Source organism: Heptranchias perlo, chromosome 4 (assembly GCF_035084215.1).
Source record: "Heptranchias perlo isolate sHepPer1 chromosome 4, sHepPer1.hap1, whole genome shotgun sequence".
Classification (NCBI taxonomy): domain Eukaryota; kingdom Metazoa; phylum Chordata; class Chondrichthyes; order Hexanchiformes; family Hexanchidae; genus Heptranchias; species Heptranchias perlo.
Window position 1 is genome coordinate 126710308 of NC_090328.1, and position 10042 is coordinate 126720349.

Genomic DNA, 10042 nt, shown 5'->3' on the forward strand with positions numbered 1-10042 from the left:
TGATGCCCGTCGCGTCTCCACAAGCACCTCGCCCACCTCTGAAAATTAATCTCAGCCTGCCTGCCTCATCGGGGACAGCAGCCCTCAGGTAAGTGCCGGAAAGGAGTAGGGAAGGGCAGCAGGAGTTGGGCCGACAGTGGCCGGAAATGGCCATCAGGGATGCCGTGGCCGGGAGGACTATTCCTGCTCGTCCTGGCTCCATATGAATTTTTTTGAAAAAATGTATTTACCGTTTTGATGGCAGCCACTGGCTAGGCCGCATCCATGCCTGAACAACCTGAACGGAGTAGGCCCGACACTCAGGGCAGCCCAATTTCCCTGAGGGGTCCTATAACAGGCGCCAAGCCACCAATTAGCATATGCAAGGGGCCTAATGCCTATTTTATGCAGCCACACCGGATGCCTGAAAAAATAGCCCAACCGAATTTTAGGTTGGATGTTTCTCAGGCGCCCTTGGGGCACAGGATGGTGATCCCCTGAAATTGGGCCACCATGTTACATGCGTGTAAAACGGGCTGAATGGGGTCCAATTCCTAGCCCATATACCAAGGGTATAGTACCAGAAACATAAAGGGAGTTTAGAAGAAATTTATTTTTCATACAAATGATTATTAGCATATGGAAAGCATAACTGTAAGTGACTATTGAAGCTGATTCAACCATAATGTTTAAGAGGAAGTTGGATAAACACTTGAAGAAAATATTAAAGGATACAGAGAAAGAGCAGGAAAATAGAACAGACTGGATAACACTGATTTGGATTTAACAGTGGCTCAATGACATAATCCAACACTATGAGATGTATTTCTCTACTGAACCATCACAGCAGCCTTATCTCTGACTGTTGTGAAGGAAGTGGATGTAGCCATTTGCCAAATGGTATTACTCAACCCCTGTACAACCCCTATATTTGTTACTTGTACTTTAACATATCAGGACCTCGGGAAAATATCAGTGGCAAGCACCCTGGTTAAGAACATAAGAAAATAAGAAATAGGAGCAGGAGTAGGCCATACGAGCCCTCGACACTGCTCCGCCATTCAATAAGATCATGGCTGATCTTCGACCTCAACTCCACTTTCCCGCCCGATCCCCATATCCTTTAATTCCCATAGAATCCAAAAATCTATCAATCTCAGCCTTGAATATACTCAACAACTGAGCATCCACAGTCCTCTGGGGTAGAGAATTCCAAATATTCGCAACCCTCTGAGTGAAGAAATTCCTCCTCATCTCAGTCTTAAATGTCCAATTAATTAATCTTAATTACTTTAAGTTCCTCACTCTCATTAGACCCTTGATTCCCCACTATTTCTGGTATGTTTTTTCTGTCTTCTACTGTGAAGACAGATATAAAATATTTGTTTAACGTCTCTGCCATTTCCTTATTCCCCATGATAATTTCTCCTGTCTCTGACTCTAAATGACCCATGTTTACTTTTGCTAATCTCCTTTTTATATACTTGTACAATCTGTTTTTATGTTTCTTGCTAGTTTAATCTCATATTCAAGTTTCTCCCTCTTTATCAATTTCTTGGTAATCATTTGCTGATTTCTCAAACCCTCCCAATCATCAGTCATGCTAGTCTTTTTGGCAACATTGTAAGACTCTTCTTTTCATAAGAACATATGAAATAGGAGCAGGAGTAGGCGATACGGCCCCTCGAGCCTGCTCCGCCATTCAATAAGATCATGGCTGATCTACCTCAACTCAACTTTCCCACCCTATCCCCATATCCCTTGAATCCGTTAATGTCCAAAAATCTATCAGTCTCAGTCTTGAATATACTCAATGACTTGGCATCCACAGCCCTCTGAGTTAGAGAATTCCAAAGGTTCACAATCATCTGAGTGAAGAAATTCCTCTTCATCTCATTCTTACATGGCCGACCCCTTATCCTGCAAGTATGTCCCCATAGTTCTAGACTCTCCAGCCAGGGGAAACAGCCTCTCAGCCTTTACCCTGTCAAGCCCCCTCAGAATCTTATATGTTTCAATGAGATCACCTCTCATTCTTCTAAACTCCAGAGAGTTTAGGCCCATTCTACACAATCTCTCCTCATAGGACAACCCTCTCTTCCCAGGAAGCAATCTCATTCCCAAGAATCAATCTTATACTATCCTTAACTTCTCTAGTCAGCCACGGTTGGATCACTTTTCCCGTGGAGTTTTTATTCCTCAAGGTTATGTATATTCGTTGGGCATTATGAATTATTTCTTTAAATGTTCACCATTGCTTATCGAATGTCATATATTTTAATCTACTTTCCCAATCTACCTTAGCCAACTCGCGCCTCATACCTACATAATTGGCCTTATTTAAATTTAAGAACCTAGTTTCGGACTTAACTACATCACTCTCAAACTCAATATGAAATTCTATCATATGACCACTCTTAGAATCATAGAATCATAGAAAGGTTACAGCACGGAAGGAGGCCATTCGACCCATCGAGTCTGCACCGGCTCTATGTGAGAGCAATCGAGCTAGACCCATTCCCCCGCCATATCCTCGTAGCCCTGCAAATTTTTTTCTTTCAAGTACTTATCCAGTTCCCTTTTGAAGACCATGATTGAATCTGCCTCCGCCACCCCCTCGGGCAGTGCATTCCAGATCCTAACTGTTTTCTGCCCCTTGTTATTCCTTAGCTCTACCCATTCTGGTTCTATTTCCTGATTTTCTGATCTAAGATCCTTTCTCACTACTGCCTTTATCCCATCCTTTATTATAAGTGCTAACCCCTTCCTTTTCCATTTTGCCTATCTTTTCTAAAAGTCACGTACCCTGGAATATCTAGTTCCCAATCTTCATCACCTTGCAACCATGTCTCACTAAAGGCTACTAGATCAATCCCATTTATCTCTATTTGTGCCATTAATTCATCTATCTTGTTACGAATGCTTTGTGTATTCAGATATAGCGCCTTTAATTTTAACTGTTTACTATTTTTCCCTGATGTGATCTTAGTCACCAATGCCCTATTACCTTTGTTAAGCTCTCTGTCCCTTCCTGACACACTCTGCTTGTTTTTACCCAAATTGCTACTCTGCTCTACAGCCTTGACTTTCCTCTTTAGACTGATAAAATTGCCCTTGCCTGAACCCTCCCTCCTCCCCTTATTAGTTTAAAGCCCTTTCTTCTGCCTTAGTTATTCGATTCACCAGGACACTGGTCCCAGCCCGGTTTAAGTGGAACCCATCCCAACGGAACAGCTCCCTCTTTCCCCAGGACTGGTGCCAGTACCCCATGAATTGAAACCCCACCCTCCCACACCACCCTTTCAGCCATACATTTAACCATCTAATCTCTTTGTCCCTATGCCAATTTGCACGTGGCTGAGGCAGTATTCCAAAGGTTATGCACACTATTGGGTACAGGCTGGATGGGAAAAGGAAGTTCGGTTGTTTCCTGGCCCTTAAAGGCAACAGCAACCTTAAAGGGACAAGTACAGTGGAAGCCCCATGAGACAACTGGAAGAATTTTGAATTTCGAAATTTATGGGGGCAGGATTTTTATTTTGTCACGCCAGTCAGAAGCTGTTCCTTCACCGTCACTGGGTCAAAATCCTACAACTCCCTACCTGACAGCACTGTGAGAGTACCTTCACCACATGGACTGCAGCAGTTCAAGAAGAAGGACCACCACCACCTTCTCAAGGGCAACTAGGGATGGGCAATAAAATGCCGGGCATACCAGTGCTGTCCATATCCTGAGAATTTTAAAAAAAATTTTGCATCTCCGTGATCTTCATCTTTCTTTAAACGCGCCATCCCCTGTAATTGTGTTTATGCTGCTGTGCTGGAACGGCAACAGCACCTTAATCAGCAGTATGGGCACCCTTGCTGTCTGCTTCGGAGGGAGCTAATTTTAATGTTAGCGCAGTGGTGCCGTGCTGTAGGTGGAGGAACGGGGAAAACAAGTGTGGGTGTGAAGATTGACGGTGTGGCAATAGGAGGAAGGTGCTGGTTTGACTGTGGGAGTCACCTTTTTAATTCAAGATGGCATTGAGTCATTGAGTAGGTGTGTGGTCATCCATTCTGTACCAAAATGATAGATCCGAGTATTTTTTTAAATGGTGAAAAGCTAGGAACAGTGGGGGCCCAAAGAGATTTAGGGGTCCATGTACACAGATCACTAAAATGTGGTGGCCAGGTACAAAAAACAATCACAATGGCTAATGGAATGTTGGCCTTTATATCTAGAGGGCTAGATTATAAAGGGGAGGTAGTTTTGCTAGTTATACAAAGTCTCGGTTAGACCACATCTGGAGTACTGTGTACAGTTCTGGGCACCGCACCCTAGAAAGGATATATTGGCCTTGGAAGGAGTGCAGCACAGATTCACCAGAATGTTACCAGGACTCCAAGGGTTAAAATATGAGGAGCGATTACATAAACTGGGCTCGTATTCCCTGGAATGTAGAAGGCTAAGGGGTAATTTGATTGAGGTTTTTAGGATTTTGAAAGGAATTGATCGGGTAGATAGAGAGAAACGTTTTCTGCTAGTGGGCGAGTGTAGGACAAGGGGACATAACCTTCAAATCAGAGTCAGGCCAATCAGGAGAGAAGTTAGGAAACACTTCTTCACACTAAGGGTGGTAGAAGTGTAGAACTCTCTCCCACAAAAAGCAGTAGATGCTCGATCAATTAATCATTTTAAACCTGAGATCGATAGATTTTTGCTAGCCAAGGGTATTAAGGGATATGGAGCCAAGGCAGGTAAATGGAATTAGGATGCAGATCAGCCATGATCTCATTGAATGGCAGAACAGACTCGAGGGGCTGAATGGCCTACTCTTGTTCTTATGGTGAGGGGGAGAGAGAATTTCTGTTCCATGACAGGGAAGCAGTTGTAAGTGGCTCACGAGGGGGCAAGGTGAATTTCTCCAGCAGCTATAAAAGAGGCTTGTGTTTCTACCTCTCATCTGCCTCCAAATAAGCCATATCTTAAAAGGAAAGTGGGGGTTAACAGTCTGCCCGTTACATGTACCCAGTGCTACTGGAGGAAATCTGTGTGCAGAGCCTTCTGACATCAGTTTGCATGTCACTTGCATTGCTGCACATTCTTCAAGTGCAGACAACAGAAAAGCCATAGAAGAGGTTTGAATATAGTGCTATTCAGGCACAGAACAGAGACAAGAAGGATTAGAGCCCATTTTTCCCTCTGTGTTGCACCCATTTTTCAGGTGCTATTTGGGAACTGGACAAAAGAAAATCTACCTTATGAACTTGTGGCCCACATTTGAAACTATCATTGGCTTCCCCATGGCCAAGTTTGTGTGTATCAAAAAGGAATGTTTCAGGCATGGTTAATTAATGACGTTTTTTATTCCTTTCCCAATATGACGGGTGGCCAGAAATGTGCGCGTGCTTCCCACCTGCAATATTGGGGGCTTTGTAGGCCACTTAGCCCCCGAGAAATGGGTGCTGCGTGGACCAATGCATAGGCCATGGTATTTGGAAACCTTTGTAAAATAGTGAACCAAACCTGCTAGCAATTCTTATTAGTCCCTTTAAAACAAGTTTCCTGTAAAATATGGCACAGTTATTTTCCAAACATTTGATACACAACAGCCTACGTTGTTTTACTGACAGCATTTCAATGAAGTTAGGAAATGATAAGATGAGTGAAATGCATTAAAAACCTTTTCATGAAGCTATAATATAAATAAAACAAAGAAACAGTGAAATTCTTTTTCCATTCTTTTTCGGTAATTCATTCTCACATCACATGATTGAGGATATATTTTGATGCCATCCAGATCTAGCACTGGATGGAACATACCTCTTCTCTTTGAGAGCCCTCCTCGTTTCAGAGACTCCTTTAGCGAGCCTAACTACTTGTATCTTTGCAGATCTCCCCATGCTGTTAGTAACAGTCAGTCAAAGGTTATACTATTGTAAGGGGATTGTTGGGATGCTAGAGCAGAGGGGGTGTGCACTGAAAGATTTTGTAAATTAAGAGATTTCCTCAGAGATAGTGAATTAAGTATTTTTGATTGATTCCTAGAAAATAAATAAGGGGGCATTTTCTGACTGTTATGGCTGGTGGCCACAGTGTGGAACAGGCAATCAATGCTAAGGAAATCAAGCAGAGGTCCCTCCTGCTGAATCTCCACCCATTGTGTGTCATGCATGATCTTCTATGCTAATCTAAAATACCACTGCCACTGGCAGTCACGGTCATCTTTATTTTAATATTACAATGCACGGTAAGGAGATGGAAATCAGCATGATTCAGCAGCGTCATTCCCCATTGTTCTCACTGGGAATGTCCTGTGCACTCAGTTTGCCCATATAAAATGAGTGATCAGGTTCAGCCACATCCTGGGCTGATTGGAAATCAGTGGTTAAAGGGAGATCATCTAAATTTTTATTTGGAGTCCATATAAAAGTGCCTTTAACTTTCGATTGTGAGAGCTGAATTTTTTCAGGTTTTATTTTAGCAGGCTACTTTTGGAGGTTTGTGTCCAAGATTTTTCACTGTTACAATCAAAAGTCTGGATGTTGGAATTCCAATGGAAATTCCTCTCCTTTTGTGTTACTTGGAAGATAAAAGAAGAGATGTGAGGCCCCTTTGATTCCACCAGAGGCGGACTGCCCACATCCGCTGTTAACCTCACCCAAGCAACCTACACGGGGCTGTTCAAGGAAAATTGCCTTTGCAGTCTCCAGTTCACTAAGGAGACAGAGTTGTGATGGCTGCTTGCGACAGAGTTCTATTGTCTACTCAAATCTGTCACGTAGATAACCTCCTTGGAATGAATCTGAGGCATAAAAGTTCATGGTTGACCTTGACTGCCACTTCCAAAAATTTCCACATCTTCAGCAGGGTAGGCAAGATAACACACTTGGCACCTCTGCCTTTTATTCCTTCTTCACCCTCTTAAAGCAACACTGAACAACTAACCCTTCACAATGCTCTCAGGTCAAAGGGGGTCTCTAATTCAGCATCTTGCACCATGGCTACCCAGCTCCCTCACAGCAGTTCATTACATGTTCACCCCTAAAACCAGCTCCTCCACAGTAACAGTCTGTACACCCACATCCCTTACTTCAGCTCTCCCGTGCCACTTAGGATGCACTCCTCAACTGCTAGCCTCACCCTTATTGACTCTGTCTTCTTGAAGGATGAATTGACGCACAGTGCCCACCACAGGGGGCTTCCTCAGCCTTAAATGCCTCACCCCCTTCAAGGAAAAGACCGTGGAGTTTGTGGGGAGGCACTCTGCTCTTGCCCTGGGAGATGGCGAGATCAGCAGCACCTTGCTGTCCCAGGCTAATGACTAAACACTGACACTGTGGCACTGGCATCTCTGTAAAGCACCTCCTAGACACAAGCTTCCACTCCTCCCCTTCTCTATCTCCTTAATCCTAATGGGGGAAACGCTCACCCATTCTTCTACCCTCCTTTCCTGCAGATCCACCACAGCAACAGGCAGCACAAGGGGAGGAAGACCGTGATAATGATGATGAAGAGAAGGATGGGGACCAAGCTAACCCAGGAGTGTCAGTTGCACGATACTGCTGTCTCTCAGGACAGCAGCAGGTGACAGGCCTCCAGCCATCCCCCTCACAGCACTATGCTAGTGGAATGCAAGAGGTGACACCAAGCGGCGCAAGAACAAAGCAGCCCGCTTGATTTGGCACCCCTTCCAGCACCCTAAACATTCACTTCCTTCACCATTGGCGCACTGTGGCTGCAGTGTGTACTATCCACAGGATGCACTGCAGCAACTCGCCAAGGCTTCTTCGACAGCACCTCCCAAACCCACGACCTTTACCACCCAGAAGGACAAGAGCAGCAGGCACATGGGAACAACACCACCTGCACGTTCCCCTCCAAGTCACACACCATCCCGACTTGGAAATATATCGTCGTTCCTTCATTGTCGCTGGGTCAAAATCCTGGAACTCCCTTCCTAACAGCACTGTGGGAGAACCTTCACCACACGGACTGCAGCGGTTCAAGAAGGTGGCTCACCACCACCTTCTCAAGGGCAATTAGGGATGGGCAATAAATGCTGGCCTTGCCAGCGATGCCCACATCCCATGAATGGATTAAAAAAAAGACCAAAGTGACATGACACGAGGGCCACCTCAGTCCTTTGACTCTTCTGTACAGCATGAGGAACTAATCACCTCCCATGATCCTGACCGTCAGGTGCCAGCTAGAAGGAACACTAGAATAGGTGATAGTAAGATATATGTAGGAAGCCAGGGGAAACACGGGTGCTAGGCAAGGGTAGGGAGGTTGTGTGCACTTTGCAATTGTATTAAAATAGACTGTGCACCCACATGGTACTTTATTATTCATGGAGGGTACAGTTACACTGGAAAAGGTGCCCTCATTTGTTGCTGACTTATTCACTCAGGTAATGATTACTGGCGTTGTCATGTAGGGGCAAAGAGGGCTGATATGTTGTCATGTGGTAAGGATAGGTAGTGATGTGAGGGAATATCTATTTGTAAGTGGGGGAGAAGGAAGTCAGGCTGTGGTGAAAGATGGATTGTGTTACGTAGAAGAGAAAACTTCAGAGATGATCTGTGTTCCAATGTCGCTTGCAGCAGTCACTAAGGACTCCTCTGAGTGCTGGTCATTGGGATGGTTCTGATTCCAACTGAGCAAGGGCCTCGATGTCAACCATGTCAAAGTTCAGTCTTTCCTGAAGTGCGAAGTATGTGCAGGGTACAGCAGGCTATTACTGTTCTTGACTTCTGACCTGGAACGTACTGCAGTGCACTCCCCACCCCCACACACATGTCCAGGTAGTGAAAGTGTGCTATTAACACCCCGCTGGTCCTCTCAATGACCAGTCTAGTAGAGGTACCTTGTTGTAGAGCACCTCTGCAGCTGTTTGGGCCGCTCTTATTGGGGTCGTTAGCCATGGGAGCTGCGGGTAGGTTTTGCCACACAGAAGCCATCTGTTAAATCGATTTTCTTTCCTGAAGATGTCAGGAAGGGCTGAATTATGAAGGATGATGGTACCATGGCAACTTCCAGCATATCGGGCACTGACTGATTGTTGTCACAGGCAATGTGAACATAGAGGGAGAACAAGCCCTTCCTGTTAACATTGTTGAGTGGGTGTTCTGTGGGCACCTTCAAAGCAATGTGGGTGCCATCGATTGTACCCTGGACCTTAGGGAAGCCATAAGCCCTGCAAAACTGTGTGGCCCTATCTCGCTGCTGCCTTGCTGTAATTCCTTAGGTGATGAATTGGTCCACCCTCCTGTTAAGGGGCGTCAGTGACTTGATGAATGCATGCCCATACTGCACCCTGGCTAATGTTACAGAAATCGCCTGTGGCTGCCTGAAATGACCCCAAGCTACAAAGGTTGTGGACAGTGGTCACCTTCATACTCACCAGGAGAGCGGTGCGGGCAGATGAGTGTGGATTGAGGTCTGCCTGCAGCAGGTCACAGAGATGCTTTATTGCCTTTTTGCTGAAGTGCAGTCTACTTATGTGCAACTCCTCAGAAAGATCCTCACAGGACCTGTGCTGCCTTAGTATTTTATGGGTGGGGACGGTGGGGTAATACCTGGTGGGCTGCATCATTCCTTAAATGGTGCCTTATTTTCTTTAGCTCCATCATGTGCGACTGCTCCTACTCATCCATGATAATGGCATACAGTGGTATGCCCATTGGGAATGCCATAGCTTCTCCTGAGAAGCCTAACTGTGGGTCGGGGGTGGGGTTCCAAAAATATGCCTGTGTGCAGTCAGAAGCATGTACAGGTATTTGTAGTCAGAAATTAGAAAAAATACTTTAAAAAGCATTTCCCAGCTTTGAAATTAAACTCTTCAGTGTTTTCAGGCTCAAAAATTCCCCATTTCTGGTGTTCCTGGCAGCTGCTGTCCTCCTATACCTCAGTCTGACTTACCCACCGTGCATTAGCATTACGAACCCAGGAAACTCCCAGCTGCCGTGCCACTCGCCCCCACACTGATAGATATCAATGAGATCAGTGGGGACATGTCGGGAAGCATCATAAAGTGCGAGGGAACTCAGGACAAGTGTTTTAGTGGTGCAGAAATGT

The 10042-nt window shown here is 45.2% G+C and overlaps 1 pseudogene; it reads right to left on the minus strand.

The window, feature by feature from the left end:
• Positions 1–8597: 8597 nt before the first annotated feature.
• LOC137320675 (putative nuclease HARBI1) lies at positions 8598–9660 on the minus strand (annotated as a pseudogene).
• Positions 9661–10042: the final 382 nt, after the last annotated feature.